The following is a 25,117-nucleotide window of genomic DNA, read 5'->3' on the forward strand; positions in this document are numbered from 1 at the left end:
TTTTTTTTGTTATAAGCTTAAATGCTTCTCAGTTGTCAAACTGCTCAGTTTGCACACTGCTTCCTCTTTGCCTGTCCAAAAACAATGAATCAGTCCTGGCAACTCCCCCCTGAAATAACAGTAATAAAAAAGCAGGGATGATCAATGTGTTAAACGAGAGGCATCAGCTAATAAAGTGGAAGGAATAGCTTGCTCTGAGCTTTTCCCCTGTGATCTCACCCCCATCTTTGCCTTCAAATTCTTTCAGAAGGTGGTGAGGTGCCTCATCCTGCCTTTGGGGCCATAAAGCTGGCTGGAAAAGCCAGCTGGGGGTTTCCCCGGTGAAGGGAAATATTGAGTGGCMAAGAGCCAACACAGCTCACTTAGGCAACCTTCTGTTGCAACATGAGTGGAGGAAGGAGATTAGACAGAGCCCTGGTGCTGATTCAGAAAGGCCAGAATCCTTTTAACCAGCAAATTAAAGTCATAGCCACATCTTTTCTTCCCATAGATTGCCCCCATCCTGCTTTATATCACGGAAGAACAGAGATCCCGGATTCTGAGCACAAATTCCCTGCCTCAGCACTTAAGRGCTTCTGCAGGTTAGCAGGGAACAACTCAAAAGATGCGTTTCAGTCTGGTTTTCCACTCTGGCTCTGCTGTCCTGCACGAATTTGGAGATGCCAGCTGAGTGGGAGTGTGTCAGCAAGAACAATCGTGAATGGAACTGGATATTATGTGCATGCACACATAGAGAGAGCACATGATTGTGGCATTTCAAAGTGATTTTAGCAGCTAGAGGAAGTTCTTTACTCATCAAATAGTGAACTCTGGGAGCTTACTGCCACGGGACACTAAGGCAGAGAGTACAGCAAGTGCAAAAAAAAAGGATAAGATTTATGTTTCATAAGGGGAAAAAGGTATTCTCCATCATCCTTAATCCAGTTTGGGATACTGGGGATATTTGAGAAGTGCAGAAGACAGWAAAAGGCCAAGTTCACATAATCTCCCTAAAAAGTGTCTCTTCTTGATGATCAATGGTCAGGTTCAGCAGGTTTGGGGCTTTTTTTTCTTTTGTCTAACAGGTCACCTTTTTGACCCCCACAGACTCACAAATTAATTCAGATTTTTAAGTAGAACTTCCCTGGTTAAAGTAAAGGATTTTTTTCCTAGACCAATTCATCCCCACTAACTGCATGTTACTAGAGATATCTCTTTAGTGATTCTCTGAGACATCCTGATGGTTTTATTGCTAAATCATAGTGATGTACACCAAGGAAATACTGCCTTGTGTCACACTCAGTGTCACAAATCATCTTGTATGATAACTGTTGGCAGGTCCCTGATGAAATTAATAATATTTGTTAAAAGAAGAGGTTGTGCTTCTAAGATCCAGAGGTAGATAAATAGGTAAAGGGAGGTAAAAAAATAGGTAAATAAAAGGGAGACTTTGAGGTGGATAAATAAAGTGAGTTCGGCAATCAGCTTAAAAAATCATTGCTTATATCAGTGTGACTAAAAAAGAGATATAACTCACAGGCTGATTTTGCACCATGTGCTCATATTTCAACACATCCCAATAAGGTGTTTATTCTCCCTGAACTGTAAATGTGTTAATTTGGATAATTCAGAATCTGTTCCTCTGAAAGCCTGCCTGAAATAAGAATAAATCTTGCATCTTTTGGTATCAAGCATTTTGCTGAMATTGCTCCACTGTACATTTGTGGAGTCTTTAGAGAGTCAGAGCCTTTGAGAAGAGCTCCTTTATGGATGTGAAGGCAAAGATGAAGCTGAGATATTCTCTTSTTTGTTTTCCAAATGTACAGTGATGCTAATTAGTTTAATAGAGATGCTAACTCATTTGCCATGGGGCAAAGACTGTTCTAGACCAGCCTGTGTTTCAGTCCCTTGGGGTTYGGAGTTTTCTGTGGAACTGATAGAGAAATTCCACTTTTCTACATCATTTATTATGACACCCAATAAATATTTCTGGAAATACAAGTTCTCTGTCTTTCAGTTCATAGACCCTGTACTGAGACAGAGAACACCTTTAACTTGTCATTTAAATCCATTAGTTAAGTATTTTTCACTGAGGAGTGACCTTAAAAAAGGTTTATTTACATAATATTCCATATCCTATTGTTTTTTATATAAACAGGATAAAAGTATACCAGTTTGTTGTTGGTTTGGTTATTTTATTTTTTTTTTTTACATTAAAGAAATCAGCTATAAATGCTAAAGGCCCGGAACACCTTTTTTAAATAAACACATGAACAGCACATGCTCACAAATCCAGTGATTGATCACCTCATTGGTATGGTTCAAGGAAAATTCTGTTTAAAACAAAAGCTCTTTGAAAGTTGGCTTTTAAAACCTAATCAGTGCTTGAACAAAGCATAGCACACGRGAAGCCTGATCTGCAGCTACTTCCTATACACTGTATAATTAAATGTTGATAATTTGGAATAATCAGCTCTTGTCCTGTGCATACACACAGGCAGAAAAGTTACTGATTTATCTAGCCAAACCAACTCTCCCACATAAGCAAAATCTTGAGACARTGCTCATGATGCTTTTATATTGCTGAAGACTAGCTGTAAATTAAAATATTGCATGAAAATGTTTGGAAAGAAACAAGTTCATATTTTCTAGCTCGTGGAAGGGAGGAAAAKAAGTCAGATGATCCTACTCTTCACACATAAGATTGATAGTTCCACATATGATCAGAGGGAAAAACGAGCAGTGGTTCAAAAAGTCATTTGAATAACATGGATTTCATACAAAATTTAAACTAAATATAAGAAACTGAGAGCCACGGATCAGGGCAAACAAATCTCATTAAGAAGATCACAAAGARTGGGTTAAAGTTCAGTGAGGTGTGCGAGTCAGTAACATTTAATCTTGTTCCAAAACAACGAACAGAAGAGCACAATATGCCACGCTCAGGAATGTGAGAGCCATGTTGTCTCTGGCATTTGAACAACAGAGAATTATTGCTGCTGATATGGTAATTGCAGAGGTACAGAAAAAAAAAAGTGGGCGGATCATGTGAAATTCATGAAATACTTGAGGTGAACTTACAGCAGGATTAGTCTTTTAATTGTGTACATAGATCTCCATGCACAACTGCTTCATTAAAAGGGCATATTGTTTGTTCTCAAGAGTTTAAAAATCCCCTTCAGCTCAGTGTCTCTCTTTTCTTGGTTTTTAAGATATTTTGCAACATGCTCCTCCCCTCTGGCCTACACAAACAAATATGCCTGCAGTTCCATACCTACAGGAGCCAGTCCAGAACTGCTGTCAGTAGCATTTTTGGTTGCTTTCCACAACACGTAAAATCATTGTAAACAGTTTTGTCCAGCCCCAGATTCTGTGGCATGGGCTGTGCWCGCATTCCAAACATTTACTAATCTAAGTCTGATACTGTTGTCTGGTCCAAGGGCATGAGCAAGGTTTCTGCAGAGCTTGAAGGATTTGTATGGCAAGCTGGATGTGCATTGTAACTGGGGCAGAGGATTTCCAYGAGGATTTCTAGAGGATTTCCATTTTCCAGGATGACCTTGGCTATTTCAGAAATGCCACTGTCCCCCATGTGGAGGGCTGGAGCAGCAAATGCAGCACTTTGCCCTGGTCTGCAGCATCATAACAACTCATTGCTGTTCTGCAGCTGGGTTTAAGTGTGTTGGGTTTCTTATGTTGTTGTAGCTGAGGCTTATCCTTGTTTTTCATGAGGTTTGTATTTAATRAGTGYTCATGTRAACAGGAGTTACTTACAGGATCGTRTCTGCACCACAAAAAGTGCTGCATTAATTTGTAATAAATATAAATGAAAGACTCTGTTCTGGATAACACACACTTGTTCACAGGGTTATTTCAATACAACAGGGAAAATATGCAGGAGAATTCTGGGAGCTGACAGGCTGCCTGTCTCACTCATCCATCTCCATAAAGCAGAAATAAAAGGGGGTTGTTTCAGAAATACACAGAAAAAAGTACAGTTACCCCTTAACCTGATTTAGTTCCCTTCTCCATGGCTCCCAAAATCTCCAAGAGCTCCCATTCCACCAATATCTCCTAAAAAAATCCACCAGTGTTCCCTTCCTTTGCTTGCACTGACATAAAGATGATCAGAGGGCCAGAACTCATTTCCTAGGAGAGGASAGAGTTGGGGTTGTTCAGCCTGGAGAAGAGAAGGCTCCAGGGGATYTTAGAGCAGCCTCCCAGTGCCTGAAGTAGCTACAGATGGACAGGGTGCTGCTCAGAGAACACGGGGAGATGAGAGGGGAAGAACAGTAATAGAGAACACTTCTTTTTATGTGACCAGAGCTACTATAGTTTGACTTATATGGGTAGTGTGGTCTTAGAGGAAATTACTTTTAAACATGTAATTCCAAAAACAAGCTGATTCAAATTTTGTATTTTACTTCAATGAGGATGCAAAAATTTGCCTATCAAAAGGTGGGCCAGGTGCAACCCAGTAAAAAAGTACTTCAGATACTCTGAATTTCTATTTCTGCTTTCACACAACCTGAGGCATTGTCAGATTCTTTGAAAAATTCTATTGACACCTAAACAATGAATGTAAATACCCCTATGTTTCTCCCTTGGTAACTCACAGGAAACTGGAATGGCTTTTCAGGTATTTGAAGTAATTTAGGTCACAACTAGAATGAGACACWCAGAAATTTTGTTAAACTCCTCAGTCAGGCAAGTGCCTCTGACTCTGCTCACTTTGGTCTTGGCACCACAGGAAGAAATGGTACTTAAATTTGCAAGTCAGACTGCTGATAGCTCTCAAATTATCATATCAAAAATGTAACAACCAAGAGGATTGACAAAATGCACATAAATATGTAGTTTTCTCATTCACACACACACAYATATAAATACAAAACAACTGTAAACCATCTCTGACTTGAAAGCATAATACATTGGTGGTAACTGTTTGAAGATTTGGAGGATTCACTGTAATTATAAGATCAAAATTAGAAAATATTGGCTAGTTTGCAGAAAGCATTAAAGTACAAGATTGGGGCAAGGGTGGTGTGGGGTGTGTATCTGTATTTCCCCTGTATCTAAAAGGACCATAACAAAACCCCACATATTGAACTCTTATTTTTTTCTTTTGAATTTTACAATCCTTCTAAACAAATGGCAGACAAGATTGATCCAAGGGAGGAAGGAAATGGGCTCTGTGAAACACTAGCACTGAAATCAAGTTACCTGTTTTGTAAACGAGTGGTCTTTTTAACTCCCATATCAGGATTTCCCTTGGAACTTGTAATTGGGAACTATATCGTCCCCCAAAACTGGAAAMTAACACTAGAATTTCAGGAAACTGTACAAAATGCCTTGCTTCGTGTCYATCTGCACTGCCTGATGTTATAAAACACTCATGGTCAGACTGTGCAGGGTGGATCTGCGTGCAGCAGAAGGTGTCTGTGCCCCTTTCCTCCAGCAGTTTTGCTGTCAGACCCAGATTATTGGGGTAAATTGATAAATTTGGGGTTAATTGGTAAATTAAAGATTTACCAATTCCTGAACAACTCCCCCTCCTCATGAGAGACCATTACTGTTTTTTCTCTGCTGGGGCACATCTCTACAAAAGTGCTAAATGATGCTATGAGGTAATGCAAGGGGAGTAAACCTATAGCAAGAGGGGYTGCCATCCTCTCCAGGATCCCTTTTTTACAGACAGGAGCTTTCTCCAAATATTTTCCACAATTTTAAGGCCCGAGTTAAGCTRGAGGAGAGAGCCTGACATCCATATGTGGTGTTGATGCCCATGTGGTGTTGGTTGGTTCCAAAGGCATCTCCAGGAGCTGATTTAAAACATTTACATCAGAGTGCTGCTCAAATCACTGAAACTTAGAGGTAAGGAGCTAATTATAGATGCTGTGAACAGACCCATTGGTAGGCATTTCACAGAACTGAATGATGTCATGCCACAGAATAGCTTTGCCATCAGTCTGACAGGTGTTTTGCGAAAAGAAGTGCAGGTGGGGGATTTGCATGTGTGTTTGTTAGAGATATTTTCTGGTTTTTACCATCTCCAGTTCTTCAGGCAAACGAGCTGTTTATTAACTAACTGTTACAATGCCAGGTATAAAGATTAACTGAAAAAGTGATGAATCTGCAGAGAGATTGACAGCTGTTGGCTAAATGTTCACTTTGATTACATATATAGAGGCCTTCCCTCTCTCCTTTCTTAGGGAAAGAAGCATCAGCTTCAGGGCACTGTAAAATCCTTCAGTGCCATCACTCCCTTCCCACCTCTGCCTTTGTTAAAATCCTCCAAATGTCTAGCTATGTAAGGGGGAAAAGTCCTTACTGCAGAATCTGTGTTGAGACTGCTATGGAAAATTCGCCCTSGATAGTGTCAGAAATGTTATTCAGAGTCCTTCAGATAGCTACAGCATTCTCAAATGGAATACAACTCACCCTTTTCCCCCTTTAATGTGTTCAGCAGACAGGTGGCAACCCAACTGCTGGGAAATTCCTAAGTATTTATATCCTTTAACTCTCCATTGATAGGAACAAGCAATAGGAAGTGTCATGCATTGGGTATATGAGCAATGTTCCCACTAACCAATCATTCAAAATAAACAGGATTATTATGTCTGTTTGTACTATAGTGTGTACTGAGAGAGCAAGCCTGATTCTTACTGGCTCTGCTCTATGTGAAGTTTTATGGACAGAATTCTCTTTATGGGCAGAATTTCTTACAAGTTCACTCCTCTTCCATACCTGCCTTGGCCAGACATGAGGGAGACTCACAAATGTAGAATTACATCAAGATGCAATTTTCTAATTCCTGGTGCCTTTGACTCTCACTTAGATGTGATTTTTAAGTGAGTGTAAAACCCGTGAGGCAGCACAGATCCTCCCCTGAAAAATGCAATATTTAGTTGCTCTAAACCAGTGATTAGACCCAAAAGCATGTTTTAGGCACAACTGGGATTTTGAAAATGAAGGCCAAACAAAACAAATTAAATTCTGAGTCTCAAGAAAGAATAGTTCACAGCTCAGGTTGGTGACCAGTATCCTACACGTCAAATCAAGGAATGAACGTGGGATTTGTGAGTTACACTGGAGGTCTTCTCTGCCTCAATTCCTGCTGATCTTCCATCAGTTCTGACAGCAGACTACTGCTGTTAATGGATGTGAGACAGGAAATCACAGGGAATCCCTGAAAAATGTCATTGTGTACGTTCCCTGAACAGCTCAATATAGACATAAACTCTCAGCAAAAAGTGCCAGAGAAGTTGCACTCACCACCAGTGTGGTACAGATTCTCATTGGGTAGACACAATCTTTGTAGGCAAGCACCCTGAGGCAAATTTATCAGCAACATTTGTATTTGGTGGGCACTGCAGGGTGACACACATATCATCTGTTTGGTGCTTCTCAGGTCCAAATCCACACAATTTACGGTGGGGTTTGCACTCCTCTCTGAGCACAGTGTGGATTCTACAGCCACACTCCCACCAAAATACACTGAAGWGCCAATTAGAAAGCAAATACCTACTGAAATGTCTGTTTGAAAGACAAGAGTCTCAAACTACTAGAGCATCCCTGGGTAASCTCCTGGAAATGAAACAGGTGCCTTATGGATGGTAAAAAAGACAGATGTCCCTGAATCCATAGTGTTGGCAGTCTGTATAAATAAATGAAAATAATTAAAAAAAAATTATAAAGCTCCTTGGCATAATAAATAATTCATAAATTATTTAGATGGCTTTGTTGCTTAGTCTTTGTATGTTTTGGCTTATACATTTCACAATCTGGCTGCACAACTGARAAGAAACAAGTAAAATGTGGCCTTTTGCACCTTTTGTACCACTCTAGAAGTGTTGAGAAACATTTAACTGGAAGTAAACATACCCTCTGCCGCTACACTGTCAACTTGTGAACAGCTATGGAGAGTGAGGCATGTAATTCAGAATAAGATTCTGGGTTTTTTTTTAAGATATATTTGCTTTTCCATTTGTTACTAGGGATTTTGGTATYGTTGTTGAAGGATTTCATACCTTCATTCCTTAAATTACATATAGATGGCCTTGACTCATTTTATTCCAGGGCCTTTTTTTCACACCTCCACCAATGTCAAAGGGCCTCCCTGTGGATGTAAATGTGATTTGCTACCATAAAAATTTCCAATTGCTAAGCACAACAACAACTTTTATCTGTGCAATAAAATCCAAAATCCTTACAGCATCACAGGCATGCACCAGAGAGACAAAGCAGAGACAGGATCTGAGTATGTTTTTAACACCCACTGAGATGAATCAGTTCAAATACATCGTGCACTATTGTATGATTGTTGCAGAGTCTCTCTTCAACACAAATTTAAGCTTGTAAACWTTAATTGTGTGTTACTTTAGCAATTTTTACAGTATAAATTCATCTCCAATAACCTGACTTTAGGATATTTGGTTTAGTAATAACAGGATTAACCTTATAGTATCCATATTTTTAAAGAGTTGACTTCATAATGAAATCACTTTAAACACAGAAAATCAATTTAAACATAGAAAATCAATTTAAACATAGAAATTCATACACTGAAATTTCATAATAGTGACAGGACCATCCTGATGTTTGACAGGTAAAGTTTCAGCCAAGGACACTGACACACTGAGATTTCTCTGTACACCCACACTGCTSACACGTGTAGGTTCACTCCCTACATTTGCTGGGCAGCCAATTCCTCTTCTGCCATCTCCTCTCCAGTGGCTGAAGCCTTTTTTCACATGTTCACCAAAGGGGGACCCTGCTCTTCCTTTAGCTTTTAGCATTAGTACAGCTGCAGCCTGCCCTCGTGCTGGCATGAGATGCTAAGAAGGTATTTTAAATGAATCATCAGTTATAAAAGCCGTTTTTTCTTAAACTGCGGCTGACATCATTTAATTGTAGCTCCTACTACAAAATAACAGATGAACAAACATGTAATTTCTGTGACTTAGTAATTAGACAGGCCCTTCTAACAGGGGCTTCTTTTTCCTTTTATATTCTAGAAGTCAAACTGCATCTACCATTTTTTCATAAATGTCTCTACTGACCAGCTCACAAGTCTGTGTCCTCACATGTTCCTGTCTAGGAAGTTCTTCTGAGCTTTCACAGCTGCTGAGAAAAAATGTCTTGGAAAGTCACGTCCTCTGCTTGAAATCCCCCCCGCTTAAAAAAAACTTTTGTCCCATTTGATTTCGTAATATCCAATTTGGATTTTAAGTGGTCATGAAGAGGCACATTCTTCAGCATAACTTTGTCTGGAACTCATCATCATTTGATCAACGGCCTGAAACAATTTTTAGTGACTGGAGAGTCAACAGGCCAAATTTATATCTGAGGTAAGCACAAGCAGCTTCAACTAAGTCATGAGAAGTCTGAGGCAGAGCTCCACAAGGAAAATGAAAYATTTTATTTGCACTCGGGTGCTTCATCCTCATTGATCTTCTCCCCTTCTTTTTGCAGGCTGAAGATGAACCAGGATTTTTTAACATCTTTTATATGTTAATGATTTTTCCCCTGCCACAAGGACAACAAGTGACAAACTGATCTGAAGCAGATRTGCTCTTGCAAGATTTTCAACCCCTCTGCAGAGCTAGAAGCGTTGTACCCATACCTAAGAAACAGAAGCCAGCTTCTTCCTGACCATGGGAAGGGAAATCAAGCAGGCAATATAAAAAATAAACCAGCAGTCCTCCGCCTCACTCCACCTTGCATCTAAAAAAAAAAAAAAAAACAAACCAGAAAAAAAGACACGCTCTGAAATTTTCACATGCTTCTTTTCCCTGTAACCTGATATTTTCACCTGTCCTTCTCGACAAACTCTGCTCTCTGTTGTTGACAATTGAGCTACACTTTGACAATTTTCTGACCAGACAATTCAACAAAATAAGACTCTGTTCAGAGTTAATAGTCTTTTATCCTAAGAATGTTTTTACTGTAAGGCCWAAATATTGATGTTCTGGGTGTTATCCACTTAAAAGTTTATATGAATGAAAGCTTATAAATGCAGGTCATTGTGGTGCTCATGCCCTTCTTTCCCACAGCAACAACAAATAGTAATTAACTTGGTTTTCTTTCCTCTTTTAGAACCCAAGTTTATTTTTCATGTCCATTATGGGTTTGTCTGTCTTTTCTTTTTTTATATTAGGCTCTTTAATCTGTTAAGTACATTTTAATGACCCCACAGAATAGAAATCTCTTTCACAATCCATTTGAGTAACAATGGAGTTTCACTTGCACATTACTGCAACACCCAAACTGCACTTCAGAGTTTAATAAACAGCAACCTATCAAATCCACAATGTTTAGGATACCTGTACATGCCAGCAGATGTTAAAGGTAGGCAGAAACAACAAAATGGATTACAAGAAAYGCTGAAGACCCTAAAACTGTCTGAAAATTTCCTTTTCTGTGTACATATCTTGAAAAGAAAAATATTTTAAAATAAATATAAATATTTATATGCTCTTCATTACCACAGGTAATACATTCTCTTTCTACATTTAGACTTTTAAACTATTTTCCTGCCTGGGAGCTCACTTTAGCATGCTGTCAAGACAGTAAATTTGTCCTCATTGACCCAGATGACATTTCACATATAACAACTTTAAGGCATTTTATGAATGTTGTACTTTTTCTATGATATCCTTGGTGTTCCTAAGAAAATATTTCGTTATTAGAAAAACAGGAAGTCTAAAATTTATTTAAGGCTGGTAATTACTGTATCCCACATAATTTAAAGTAGGCAAGCAGTAAAAAAAAAAGGACATGAATAGTCGAAGACCTCATACATTTTATGCTGCCCTCATAATAAACGCAAATACATTTTCCTTCTGATTCATCATTGGCCACAAACAAAACAGGAACGCACAAAGCCGTTCTCCAGATAGTATAAATTAGCATAGCAACTGAAGTGTGAGTTGAGCAATGATGATTTACACCATCTGTACTTACAGCCCATTACTAGCTGATTTCAATAGCAGTGGACCAGCCCACAGACAAGTGACTAACAGTGAGTAAGAGCAAAAAGTAAGTGAGGTGGGTGTCTATTGTGACAACTRTCTTAATTTCTGGGATGTGTTTGTGATTTTTTTAATGTATCAGCTTTTTTGTTGTTTTTATTTAAATATTTTCCTTTGGATACACAGGAAAGTGAGAAATGTTACTAGTTAAGTTTTTCAGTTGCTGTAGATTTGTCTGAACTTGCTGTTTCTTGAGAACATATTTCATTACTCTGTTTCCTGATGACAACATGTTATTATGCTCTTTTTCTGTAAATAATATTTATTATGATCTCCAATTTCAAATGCCTTCTCAAAACTTCATCTTGCTGTTTCATACATAAGTGGCTTGACCATCAAAATAGTAACTTCTTTTTTCTGTTAAAGATGATTAGAATTTGTCAAAACCCCCTAAGCTTCATGAAGAAATAGTTGTTACTTCTTCCTTTTTCACATTGTCTCATATTATAGATCTCATTTACAGCCTTTGTTATGTGTGTGTGTGTATCTCTAATTGTAAACTAAAGCAAAAAACTTTTTGTGCAAGTGCTTTATTTTAATAATTGCCTGCTCAGGTAAGTAAAACAAAAATTACTATTTCTTTTCCAAGATGGAAGAGAGGAGAGGGAAAAGGACAAATTAATGGTTAGATTTGGAATTTAAGAGAMCTTAGTTCAGTTCTCTGATTTGTAACCATCTTGCTGTCCTAYCTTGGATGAGTTATTTTATCTCAGTAACTCAGACTTACATCCATAARACATGATTTCATGATACTCCTCTGCCCCATAAAAGGCTTACAAACTACAGATTGTAGAGATGGGAATAATGTAAATTCCTATTAAGTAATGGATACAGGGTTTATGAAGTAAGGAGATACAGGGAAGCAAACAGCTGATGCTCTCCTTCCTTTTTCCTCTGTRCTTCTGCTGCTTCAGTTCCTGTAATCCTCCTTTCCTCTTTGTCCCATGAAGAACAAGAATATTGCTTCATCTTGTCTGACATTCCCAGCTCAAAACCATATATCTGCATTGAACCTAGATCCCTCCACTTGCATACCAACCCCAGCTTGTAGGATGGGCTGTCAGTCTGGCAGTCCTAGAGAAGCTACAGGGAAGCACAGCCATGAAAACTACCTGCARTGACCGACTTGTGAGGCTATTCTCATTGAATCATTTTCCAGAAGGGTAGAGCTTGCAAGGTTTGATGCACACGTGGAAGGGAAGAATGGGGCGATACTGGTGTTCCCAGTTAACTGTTTGCCCCTGAGCACTGCTACTCGCCACCCCTGTCTCTGATGCCTGCATTTCCCATGCTGCTCAAATCCCTTCYCTCTGAATGAGCTCTGTGATCTCACACTGACATACAGCTACAAATATTTCCCTCTCTTCTGCTCTTTTCTCACCCTCAATCCTACATTTTCTACAGCTACTGGTTTCCAAATCCTCATGTTCCCACTGCTGCTCTCCCATAAACTTGTGCTGCTCTGACTGCTGTACTCGCTCTCTATGTCAACAAAGCAAGAGGTATCTAAAAATGCCATGAATGTTTAAATGTGGGTATCTCAGCAACACTTCTACTTTTAAATACCCTGAAGAACTGTAGGTAGCAGTTCTGTCTGGTAGAAAAGTCTGTTCTGAAAGCAGATTAGGCCCAACCTCCCACTGCCCRTGAAAAAGTCACCACCTCACTTCCCATCTGGTGACTTGGGTTTCCCCTAATCCATTTCAGCCAAAACAAACCAGTGCAGCTGACTTCTRCTATTTAAACTGCTTAAGCTGCTCTGGTTGACTTTGGCCAAAACAAATTTGGGAGGGATTGAGTGAGTAGCTTGCAGGTAGGGAGGGAGGTGGTAGCCTTTGGCAGAAGACAGCTGTGATGGTGACTGGGAGCTGTGTGGGAATGGTAACCTCTTCAACAGCTCCACTGCAGCCCGTGGAGGAACTGAGCACCCACAAGGAGATTTTAAAGCATGGTAAATTCTGTGCTTATAGCTCAATTCTCACTTATTTCGCAAGAGGTTTCCCTGGCAAACCACTCCTTCCCAGTGYGCAGAAACCATGATGACGTTACTCAGGCTGTCATTCATCTTTCCCCTGTTTAATCACTGCTAACTGATTAACCAAGCCAAGTGCCACGAAATCCATTAGCTGGGAAGGGAACAAAAAGCTACATTAGCTTTCACTAATAAAGAAAGAGAAACCTTTGAAAACAAGGTGCATGACCTCCAGMTCTTGAAAGTACCCAGCTATTGCTCCTTCCTGGCCCCCAGGAACACGGGTAGTGAGGGGTGACACACTTGCAGCCACTCCTGSCAGAAGGGGGACATGAACTGGTAGGACATGGGGGAGTGTCAAGGTTCGAGGGCTGTGGCAGAGCCTGTTRGCGAGCCACCACAATATCTTTTGCCCTTGTTTTACCGTAGATACTTCTGCTCTTATCTCATAAGCCTAATAAGGAGGCACAAGGAAGGAACACTTTTATGGTACCATTTTCTCAAAAAGGTGCAGTGAGCCGAGGCCAAAAAATCCATCACCAAAACTGTAGCAAGATAAATTTCATAGAATTGACAGACTTAAAAATCTTGGGGAGGTGAGGTCAGCAGCCAGGGACACCAGCAAAGCTCRGATGGTTCATGGTCCAGCCAAACCAAGGCCGGACTCTCTCCTGGTTTTGCACTGCAGTTCAGATAATTTCCACAAGCTTGCTGTGCAAATGGTAGGGAGGAATGAAAGGCTCTCAGAGGAGAAAAAAAAAAAAAAAAATTAAGCTGGGGTTAGACTGACATGCAAAGGAGGTGCTGCTCCTACACGAGTAGCCATGGCCAGCTGAGGGATGCCAGCTGCCAAAACGCTCATACTTTGTCCACTGCACACAGGAGGTAAAGGATTCAGCTCCTGTTGTCCATGAAGCGAGGTCTGATGCTGTTGTGTTTGAGTCCTGACTCCTTCTGGGTCTTCAGGTTAGCAATGAACCTGCCCAGTTTCAYCCTGCACTGTTCTCCCAGATCAGACTCTTGGCTCAAGCTCAGCCGAAAAGAAAATGTTATTCTTAGTAATAATTTCAACATGCAGGAATTAATTGTGATTGCACTGGTTTTGTCACACCTTTTATCACATTAGGAAAAAGAAATATCCTGAGTCTGGATTGAAAAAGCTTTAATTTGCTGCTCTAGTATAGACTTTCCTTCATATACCCTTTTTTTCAATTAAAAAGAAAAATATTTTCAAATGATCACAAGTACTTTTTATTCTTACACTTTTACAGYCAGGAAACGTTTTCAGTCTCACAATTTAAACAAAACCCAAACCTGTTACATAAGGTGTTACTGAGTTGCACTAACAAAAGGGAAGAGAGAATTGAAATGTCTTTCCTCCTCACCACGCACCTCTCCCCGCTGCTCCACACTTCTCTTTGTGAGGATAACCGTGCTGGAACTATTTGTTCCTGCACTTTTCTGGACTGAATGAGCTGGGGCACTGGCCGTCACCTCCAGTTTTGCTGGCACGCTCTCTGATCCCCTTCGTCAAAATGGGTCAGTTCTAGCTCCGTTAACCAGCAGTTAATTGTGCAGAGTTTCAATACTGTGGGCACTTAGCGGGTTTGGGAACGGCATCTTCAGGGCCACTGGTTAATTGAGACATAAGGGCAAATCTGCTTTTCAGCTACTGGAAAATGGACACATGCAAAACATCTCAATGTTAGCTGCTTTACCATAATTTTTTTCACTGCTTTTGATCTTTCTTTTGTCTCTCTTATGGAGCTTTGGCTCCTCTCTCTCCTGCACGCTCTGCGCTCCCTCGCACAGGACGTGACTGTTCAGTACGAGTGCCAACAAAGCYTTCTCATGAGACAGCTCACAACTCCTTAACGCTAGGCCCTTCATCAGGGTTGTTCTTGGTCAGTTTTGCCAGGACAGAGACCACCACCATATAATTTGTTCTGAGTTACCTGCTTCCTGAAACACCAACCACACAAACTACTTTAGTGTGAGTGACATGTGCTTTTCTGAAGGTACYATGGTTGAAGAGATAGCTGCGAAGAACCTAAGGACCTATGAGTTAACCCTCTTTCTTATGCTGTCTTCCGAAGGTTTCTGGCACAGGGATTCAAAAGCCATCAGAGGTGATGGGCTGGAGTTTGAATTTTGGTGTGCAAGTTGTCCTGTTTACACAGCAGATAATGATGCCACCGTAACAATGCCTCTGAGGGAGAAAGAGGACTGCAGAATGTTCTGTCATACCTGGAAGAGGGATGTGTCAGACAGACAGGACCCGTGCAGCCCCTGAAGGATGTACTTCACTAGTTTCATTGGTACCAACAATGAAAGGTGTTAGACAAAAATGACACCTACTTCTGTGTATCTGCATGATTTTTCACTGGGTGGTTTCAGCAAGGTTATTTAGCAAGTTTGTTTAAAAGGAAAGGCCCTCAACGTCCCACACGCCCCTCAGAGCACTCCATCCACCTCAGTGACGGGCTGGAACTGATGAAGCTCCCTTCCCTTTCCTCAACCCCTCTGTGACTGTACGATCACCACCACTGTATGTACCACCACAATGGCAGGATGACACCTTCACACCGCGGTGGCTTCTGCACAGCACATTGTAAAAGCGAAGGCCACAACGGTATTTACGGATGGCCTCTCAGCTGGAGCAGGGCAGCAGCGAGGGGATGAGGCCGAGCGGCCATGAACGAGAGGGTCCAGGCCATAGGGGTCCAGATCAAGCGCCCTGAGGCTGAGGGGACTCGAGGCCGAGGGGTCCAGGCTGAGGGGGTCCAGGCCATGGGGGTTCAGACCACAGGGGTCCAGGCCGAGGGGGTAGAGGCTGAGGGGATTGAGGCTGAGGGGGTCGAGGATGAGGGGGTCCAGCCCAAGGAGGTCAAGGCTGAGGAGGCCGAAGCTGAGGTGGTCGAGGCCGAGGGGGTCGAGGGGGTCCAGCCCAAGGGGATCCAGGCCATGGGGGTCGAGGCTGAGGGGGTTGAGGCCGAGGGGGTCCAGCCCATGGGGGTCCAGGCTGAGGGGGTCGAAGCTGAGGGGATCGAGGCCGAGGGGGTCGAGGCTGAGGGGTTCCAGCCCAAGGGGGTCCAACCCAAGGGGTTCCAGCCCAAGGGGGTCCAGGCTGAGGAGGCCAAGCCCAGGGGCCGAGGCACCGCGAGCCGCCTGATGGCCGGCAGGCCCCGGGCCGTGAGGGGAAGGGGCCACGGGCGGGCGGGCGCTGCGCTGAGGCCGGAGCGGAGCGGAGCGAGGGCCGGGCGAGGGGCGGGGAAGGGCCGCGGCGGCGGCTCGGTTGAATCGCTCCGCGGCCGCGGCTCCTCCCAGGGTCGGCCTGGCGGCTGTCCTGGAGCCCGGGGGCAACGGGTCCGTGTTCTCCCTGGGGACAGCGAGAGACCCCCTCAGCCATCGCCTCCCGCCGCCGGGGCTGCGCGGCTGCCGCTGCCTCCATGGCCCCGCAGGGATCCTCTCTCGCCGCTCCTCCTCTTTCTCCTTCACCCTCTCCCCCCACCTTCACCCCCCGGCTGAGTTCATTCACTGGGATTGGTTTCAAATGACGCCATCGCTTTATTTTTACACCAATGACCTCATCCCAGCAGCTTGAAGTTTACTGACCAGCAAAACTCTTTTCTCTCGCTCGTTCCTCTCCCTGTGCCTGCTCTTCCCGGGCGTTTGTCGTCGTTCGGGTAATTCTGGGAACCTCAGGCTTTAGAAAAACAAAACAAAAAACCCCAAACAAACAAAAAGACCAAACACACACAAAAAAACCCCCACCAACCCTCCAAACTTTTTCCCTCCTCCCGAACTTTTCGGTGTGTGTGTCCCCCTCATCACTGTCCCCTTAATTTTTTCAAGCCATCTTGGGAGGGAGGGGAAAAAAAGAGCTCCAAAGCACCAAATGTTTCATTTTCTGCTCCTCTCCTCTCCCGCCTTCACGCTTCCCACTCTTTCAAAAAAAAAAAAAAAAAAAAGGGCCGAATATACTTTTCCTATTATTTCATAATTTTTAAAATTGCTGGGGCTTGATCGTTGTTTTTTTGGGTGGGTATTTTTTTCCCCCTTTATTGAAGAAGAATGAAAAAGAGCTTTCCCAGCAACTGGAAGGAGACAAAGTTCTTTCGGGCGGCAGCGGCGAGGCTGGCGGGCAGTGACTTTTATCCGTGCCGAGGGGACAGGCTGACAGACTGACAGGGGTGACACAGTAAGTGCCGGAGCAGCGCAGGGACCCCCGGCCCGGGGAAACCACGCCGGGAAGGGGGCGAGGGGCGCGGGGGGGGCCGGGCCGGGCCGAGCCGGGCTGGGCGGGGAGGAGGAGGAGGAGGAGGAGGAGGGAGGTGAGGGAGAGGCGGGCAGCGGGAGCCCTCCCTCCCTCCTCCCGCATGCCCTTCCCCGCCGCCCCCTCACCTCCGGAGGAGAGCGCCCGCAGTGGACAGGTCGCTGCCCTGGCCCGGGCGGGCTCCGGCCGCCTCCGCAGGTGGTAAGAACGGGGGCCGGAGGGAGGGAGKGGGAACGGCACGGACACCGGCGGCCGCCCCGCGCTGTCCTCCATACCTGCTGCCTCCCGTCCCTTGCTTCCCCTCCTGCCGACATCCACCTGCCTGTGGCGGTGCGGGGAGGGAGCCGGCCCGGCGGAGCGCGGAGCGCGGGGCGGGAGGAGGCGCCGCCGGGAGAAGCGATGGGAAGGAGCCCGCTCCGCTCCGCTCCGCGGGGGGCTCGGCGCTGCCCGGAGCCGCGGCGTGCGCGGCCGCCCTGCTAAACTTAGCCCGGAGCGCCGGCTCCGAGCGGGCTGCGCACGATGGTCGGGGATGCTTTAAAGCCCCGGAGGGCTCCCGAAAAAATGTTGAAGTTCTGCCTTCCACTTGGAAAACGTTTAATTTGAGGCGGCTGACAAAATGGAGGGCTGCCGCGGCTTCCAGGAGGGAGGCAAATTGCAAATCGTTAACCTGGCATCGCGCTTGCCTGAGCTGYCGGGCCGGGGCTGGCGCCGGGACGCGGCCTGACAGATCCCCGCTGCCGGCTTTGTGCCCCCCGGGCCGGGATGCGGGGCTGAGCGCGCATCACCAGGTGTATGGGATGTGCCTGTTGCCGACTCTGACCAATGGCAGGATTTCAGCGGCCGAAAARTATTTGCTTAGATGTCAGATGAGAAGCTGGGATTTTTTAAAAATTATTATTTACCTTTTTAATTTTTTTTTTTCGAAAAGAAAACACAGGAAAATTTACTTTCTTTTACCATGGTTTCAGCTGGTTGAAATACAAAATCGATCTTTCTGGTTTTCCTTCAAATGAAGGGTGTAGTCATAGCAAGCTGTATTGTCTGACCTATGACTAACTTTTTTTTTGTTCAAACATTCGGTGTATGCCCGGYAGAATAAATAGATCTGTGCTAGTTTTGAGACCTAAAAGCAGACTGAACTGTTTCTTTTTGCMGGGATGTGTTGGGGTTCTTCAAAGAGAAAACCCTAACCAAAACCCCAAAATTATTTTGTAATAATTTCTCTGAGATTTATGCTGTTTCTTGGCAGTGTGTGGTTTGGTAGATAGAATTTACWAAGTCACAACTGACCAAACAGAAGTTGGTTTAGGTTCTTGTTTTTTGAGGGGAGGTGGAAAAATAGTAAGTCTTAATTTCTTTTTATGGTGTTCATCCCACTGCCCATTGGAGATTGAAACATTCATCACAGTTGTTTATGYTGGTTGTCTGGGAGTTTCTGCTTGAATGTGGAGCAAAGTCTGCAATGGTGAGGTGCACATGTACTTTTAGCTTTCATTTTTAATGACAAAAGATACAAAGAATAGTGATATTCACGAGTAAATCTTGCTTTTACCGAGTGTGCTTATTAATATTTTGAGGATGGAATCTATAAGAAGTATCTGAGTTGTAGTAAGTTCCAGTTGTTGTGCTTGTTTAATACAATAGTTCTTCAGTAAATGTTAATATACAGTTTAAAAGTCCCTTTTTAAATGAACAAATAAGTAAAAGCAGCAGAGAAGGTGTCAGTTCCTTTACTAGAGGTAAAATGCTTTATGGTTTAATGGATATGGAAAGGGCCAGAAAAACAAACCGAGCATTTAAAAACGTAACATGTTGTATAAAGATACCTGATACATTCCTGCGCCAGTAGCTCTGCTTTTGTTAGCTACCTAAGCGGATGTAATGGAACAAAATCACACCAGAAAAACTTCTGCAGAAGATAGTGAGCTCAGTTATCTTTGTTTCTGCAAAATGCACGCTCTTCTTTCAGCACAGACAGCTGGCCGGGCAGGCTGTTTGGTTTTAGCTCGGACTGGCCATGGGGACGGTATCGGCAGAAGCTGTGCAGGAATGTGTTAAATGCATTTCGCTGGGAGCTGTCTCCCAAGCCAGCCCGGCGAGGTGCCAGCGCTCAGCCCGTGGGAGGAGTTGTGCTTCTCTCTGCCATGTGCACCTTCCCTGGCAAATCGGCTCTGCCCTGGGAGCTCTGTGCTGCTGCTCGTGTGGAATCGTACGGAGTCACTGCAAACTGCCTGGGAGATGGGCCAGTCACTCCTCTGTCTTTCAGATAAGGGATTCAAGCAGCCCTTCCGAATCCTCAGAGGCTAAATTCAGGCTCTATTCTAGGCCTTTGTAAGAGATGTCAAACAGCCAAATTAGATGGTGATTTCTGTTGCTTAGGTTTGTCTTAGAGTGAGCTCTGCTTCGACACGTTGGGCAGTAAGAGATGTGTGCAGGGTGAGGGCTTTGCTCCATCACCTGGATTTTTMAAGTTCAGCACCATAATCTTCAGACCTATTCAGCAATATTCACTGTTTTCAAAGTACAGTTTTATTAAGAAACACAGTTAGCACAGCTAAAGCATTTTTATCCCTCCAAGAAACAGGAGGCAGCAGGATGATAGCTTTCACTTTATAACATGTTGGCTGAATTTTCTAGKACTTTTTTTTTCTTTTCTGTAGAAGCAGTCAGGAAGGCATCATGGATATTCTTCAAGTGCTGACAGTCCTTAATAGCCASATGGCATAGAGTAGTTACTGTCAAAGGATGAGGTGTGGAAGGATTGACACATCCCTTCCTTTTTCTTTTCCACTTTTTTTTCAACCTTTGAAAGAAATGTTGGTTTGATCTGTGACTCCACTGAATCTAGCCCTGTGGATTTGTTGTTTTGATAGTGACTAAATGCTTCTTGTAGTATTATCTGCATGGTTGTGTAATGCTGCATCCTTGATTATTTAAGAGGATTTGTCAAGAAGCTGTTTTTTTTGGTGATAGGAAAGTAAGCATATCCTTAATTGTGTCAAATGTATATTGTCTTTCCCTACAATTCCTTAGGGATTGCTTCCAGGAKGAGTGTTGTGACATGGGGGGTTKCTGTATAATATTTTAAATATGGATAAGTACCTATTAATATCATTAATATTTCTKTTCTTTGTTTGGTATCTCCCTCATGAACAAAGGGTGACGTATCATCCTTTAGGGCTGCYAGTTGCATACATGACCTCCACTTTCTGCACAAACCAAAAGCCATTGGTGATGGCTGGCCTGGTGGTGTGTCAGGATGTTGTTCTGGACTAAAGCTGTTAACTGAATGAAGACCAGGGGTCATTTGTGAGAAGGTGAAGTGAGCGCTGTGAGTTCRGGCTGCTTCACAGTCGGTACTTGGGGGAGTCTGTCCCCAGGGTTTTAATCATCAGTATCAAAGTGTCCCCACCCTGATACCAAAGGTGGTGGAGATCAGATCGCTCTGGAGCAAGGGAGGAGGCCGGGGTGCCCYGTGCTCCTGCACTGTTCCTGCTGTCTGAGGACACTCATGGCAGCTCCTGTCACCACTTCTCTGCTCCACCGCGTCTGATCTTTGCATTGGTATTGTCCTCAAATACCTTTATCAGCTCCAAATAGCGAACCTCTGTAACAGTTACTTTGTACCTTCCCATAACACCTGAAGGAAACAAGAAACAGACATTAATGGTCAAGTTTGGCATCTTAACTTTTAGGTTTGCCTAGCCTGAATGTGAGCGGTTCTTGGTTTGCCTACAGGTAAACCTGCTGGTGGGTATCCTGGTCTCCAGTGGAGGTGGTGTTGGGCACCAGTGAGTTACTGTTGCTCAGGGGTCAATCTGCATGTAGGGTGTGTGTATGGAGGACGAGAGCGAAGATGGGTGTGAGTTCAAGGCCCTGTGTTTCCTTTCTCTGTGCTGTGCGCTCTGCTGCTGAGCCAAGAGTGTCCTAYTCGGAGCTGCCTCTGGGAAGGCTGGCAGCTGTCCATGCTGTGTCCCTATGAAATGCTCCAGCAGCTGAAAAAAACCCACCAAAATTAATAATTGGGCAGGCTAGRAAAGAGGGGAAAGAGTGTTGTTTCAGTGATGGGAGCTTTCCGGTGGGACTGTGGGGATTCTGTGGGGACATTCCCGAGCTCCCATGATGCTGCTTTTCTTCGCTTTCACTGTCCCAAGCTGTAACGTATCAAAGGAACTCTGAAACAAGTTGGAAGGGAATTCAGTTATCTCTGCTCTTCCCTGATTACAGTATGACACACGTTGCCACTGATTTCTACAGCTTCTCTCCAAGTGTGTTTTTGGAACTCATTTTCCCTGAGCAGTATGAGTTTTCATGCTGTTCGTGATAAACTAGGATCAGTTCCTTGCACAGACCTCCTCAGGTACATTTGTAGTCTTTGCTTTCAAGCTGAAGATGTAAACTTCTGTCATTTGCTTAGCAAATMAAGATACAAAAGTAGAGATGTGCAGAAGCTTTCATTAGTTGAGAATAAATGTAATTTTTTCTCCATAAGACCTTTTTGCATACTAGCCAGAGTGATGGTCTGTTAAAATAATGTGAAAAAATTCTATATAAAATCATAATAGAACTGTGTTCCGTTACATTCATTTGGCAGAAAATTGACACATTTTCTGATATTGAGGCTGAAATAGCATTACCTATTTTCATTGTGCTTCACTTGATTTTTGCTTTACTATAATAATCRGGTGATTGCTGAGCCTGTTGTCTACATGACAGATCAGTGGCTGTACAGATATTCTCTATTTAGATATCCCTGCCTGCTTGTCTAATGTTTTTTGCATTACTGAAGGCATCGTGGGAGGCAAAAAGATGGGTCTGAGTGTGTAATGTAACAACACTGGAATGAGAACTTTGGAGAGAGCATAAACCGAGGAGGACAACGGGGACTAATTGTATGAAATTCCTTTTATGCACACGTTCTTGAGTTTGAATAACTAGTATGTATTCAGCCTGCTGGATTAGAAGGCTTTGGCTCTGCATGTGTAGCATAGATGTTGCTCTCAAAATAGGAAAGGAACTCTCCCTCCTCCCACACTATTCCGGATAAAACTGATTCAGTGCTGCATTTTGCTCCTGCTGAACCGCTAGTAAAGCATGTTTAAAGGCTGAATAGTTCATAGTGTTAGAGATATAAATGCCATGCTTTTAATAGCCTGAGTGGTGGTTTTGCTTCTTGATTGCTAGCTATAAGAATCATTCACCCCAGACTTTGCAGACTCAAATCTCATGCCAGGACTAGGGTTTTTACCTGCAAGATGGCTCCTTTCTCCACAGTGCATATTTCACTTAGTTTGTGCAGTCCCTTAAGCAGGAAAGCTACCTATCTTCTAAACACYATCTTACAAATCCACTCAAAGAGCCTGAACTATGCTTCAGAGGGCTTCTCTCAGCCATCCTGCTACTGAAACAAGCCTTAATGTCAAAGAGGGTTGAAATCACCAAGAGCATTTGCCTGAAGARCTGTCATGGGATTACTTTCCTCTCATTCTATTGATGCTGCCTAGAATCCATATAGCACCTATCACCTATYCAGTTCCCACAAGTGTTTTGTTACATGTGCTTATTAGGTGTTGGGGTTTCATGCCTCCCTACTTGAAAATTCATGCTTRGGATAGGGCACAGTGTTTTCTCTTGTTTTCTAGCCATCCCTGACTTCCGTGGGAGTATGTTTGAACTCTGGAAAACTGGGAGAGAAGAAACTTTGTGTTCCATGTCATTCTTCTAACCCCATCATACTCAGAAGTGCCTTTCCAAACCAGGAGAATTTAGGTAGAGGCCTCTTACTAAGAACAGTTGGGGAGCAAACAGAATAAGCTTGAGTTTGGTTTCCACAAAGGTTCATAAATGTTTGGCAGTTTTTAAGCAAGAAGAAAAACTTTTTCAGCAAAGGAGTACAGCAGTTATCTTAGTGCATTGGATTGATGTGTTGTTGGGTTCTGATAGATTTCCAAATATGTAATAGTCTGAATCCAGATTAGCAGAAGGCAAAAGGTGTCACCACTGAAGGAGGGCTCCCTCCACCTGCCAGGAGACCTGTGTGTRAGGCAGTGTGCTCCGAATTGAGAATAGGCTGTGAAATTATCCCTTTGTGCAGTCTGCTTGGAGTTCTGCATTGATGGTGAGTCTCTTCTCCTAGCAAGAGGACCCCAAATCTTCTTCCCTTTTCTCCCAGGCTACTCACATAATTTYAGTTTCCTGAAAGCTCTCCAGCTTTTACACAGTGGGTGCTGGGAGGCCTTGCTGAAGAAGGGTAATCTCTGGTGTCTGGTGTGTAGGTTCATGGTAACGTATAACAGAGCAGCTGAAGGCGGATGGGCACTGTCTTTTTGAGTGCTGGTAAACTTCATGTTCTCCTGGCTAACAGGAGACTTACAGTAAAGTCTAATAAAGCTCATAGAGCTGCTTGTACTTGCACTTTCTGTTGCTACCTTGTTTGTCTCTTACCATCCCSCTTTTATGTTTTGGTTTTTCTTGCATATAACTTTTCAGCTGAGTATGTCTGCTGTTAGATTTTCCCTGGTCAGTGGAGTGACATCTCTTGTCCAACTGGTGAAAATCCCTGACTTCTCCTGGCTGACACAGTGTGGGCATGCTGTCATCTTCTCAGTGCTCTGTTCTGCTTGTTAGGTAATTCATAATGTTGGAGATCTAATGCCACACTGTAAATAACCATAGACTAGATCTGGATTTGGTTCCCACCCTGGTGACAAAGCCTGTTTCCTCAGTGTGGCTCACTTTGCCTGTCTGCTGTGATTTCCAGGTAGACCTATTTGAAGATGCCTGAAAAATAAGCCTATCCAGCCCAGACATGATTGTATGAGTAGCCCATGTGTTGCCTGTCTCCTGTCTATATATTACTGAGATAAATGTAACTCCTTCAAAAAAAAACAAGGATGAAAAAGAGCAGGAGTACAATTCACATCTCCAGGATACTGGTCAGGACAGTGGAAGGAAAGGAAGCGGTGAAATACTGATTCACTGTTACTGTAATTGTACATTTTCCCAAGATACTATTTCTATTAAGAGACACACATCTTTCCACTCCCTAAAGTTTACAGGATTCGAATGTTTTTCTGCAACTGAGGCTTGCATGACTTGCCTGCTCTCCTGCAGGTGTGACCTGTTGTGAGATGAGGAAATGTGTGGTGTCTTTTTCCCTTGTGCCTSATGTGTGGTTAAACCTATAGAAAGCTGTGGAGGAAGCACAGGCAYGCTGCTCCTCTGACAGCCTTCTGCAAATACAAGCTATTAATGACCATTGCTTTTCATGGGCAAAGCCAGTCCTGGCAATTCCTTTGTGCACTTTATTTCATGGTGGAACAAGCAAGCACATTAGCTATTTTTATTCAAACACCCAGACATAAGCCAGTATGGCAAAGTGGCTATGAAATGTCTGCATAGCTAAGTGAAAATACAGCTGCTGTTTAACACTAAATCTTTTTCTTTTACGTACAGGATATTGAGGGTTCAACCAATGATCATCTAATCTTCCTAATTGAGCCATAGTGAGGATTTTTAAGCATTAAAATAAGCAGAATGTTCTTTTCAGTCACTGACTTTGTCTGCTGTTTAAGTCAGCAGTAAAGAGGGATTGCAGTAGGGGAGGTGGATGGGTGGGAAGAGGGGATTGCTTCAGGGCAGGGGTTCAGCTCTTGGCCTTTCCAAAGGCTTTGGGACTATCTTTGAATGTGCTGCTTAGTGGCAGGCACAGAAAAGGCCTGAATACGGTGACACTGTTAGCAAATGCTAGTTTAGAGAGATGCTCTTGTTTGTTTGGGGAATTTTTAAAGGCTGCCAAGCCCTTCAGTGGTGGTTTTGCCACGTTTTTTCATTTTATTTTTCTTTGCTCTTTCCCCT

The 25,117-nt window shown here is 43.3% G+C and overlaps 1 protein-coding gene across 4 annotated transcripts in view; it reads left to right on the top strand.

The window, feature by feature from the left end:
- Nucleotides 1-16,572: 16,572 nt before the first annotated feature.
- The window catches only part of DUSP16 (dual specificity phosphatase 16), a 54,745-nt gene continuing 46,200 nt past the window's right edge, over nt 16,573-25,117 (top strand). For 3 of the 4 annotated variants that reach the window (XM_057373430.1, XM_057373431.1, XM_057373429.1), the window contains exon 1: nt 17,314-17,461. The gene's annotated coding sequence lies outside the window, so the exon portion shown is untranslated. Of the gene's footprint in view, nt 17,186-17,313; nt 17,462-25,117 lie in introns of those variants that run through there. The other variant, XM_057373435.1, reaches the window with a different exon arrangement.

This window comes from Malurus melanocephalus, unplaced genomic scaffold, assembly GCF_030028575.1.
Source record: "Malurus melanocephalus ecotype Western Australia unplaced genomic scaffold, MMel_1.1 scaffold_197, whole genome shotgun sequence".
Classification (NCBI taxonomy): domain Eukaryota; kingdom Metazoa; phylum Chordata; class Aves; order Passeriformes; family Maluridae; genus Malurus; species Malurus melanocephalus.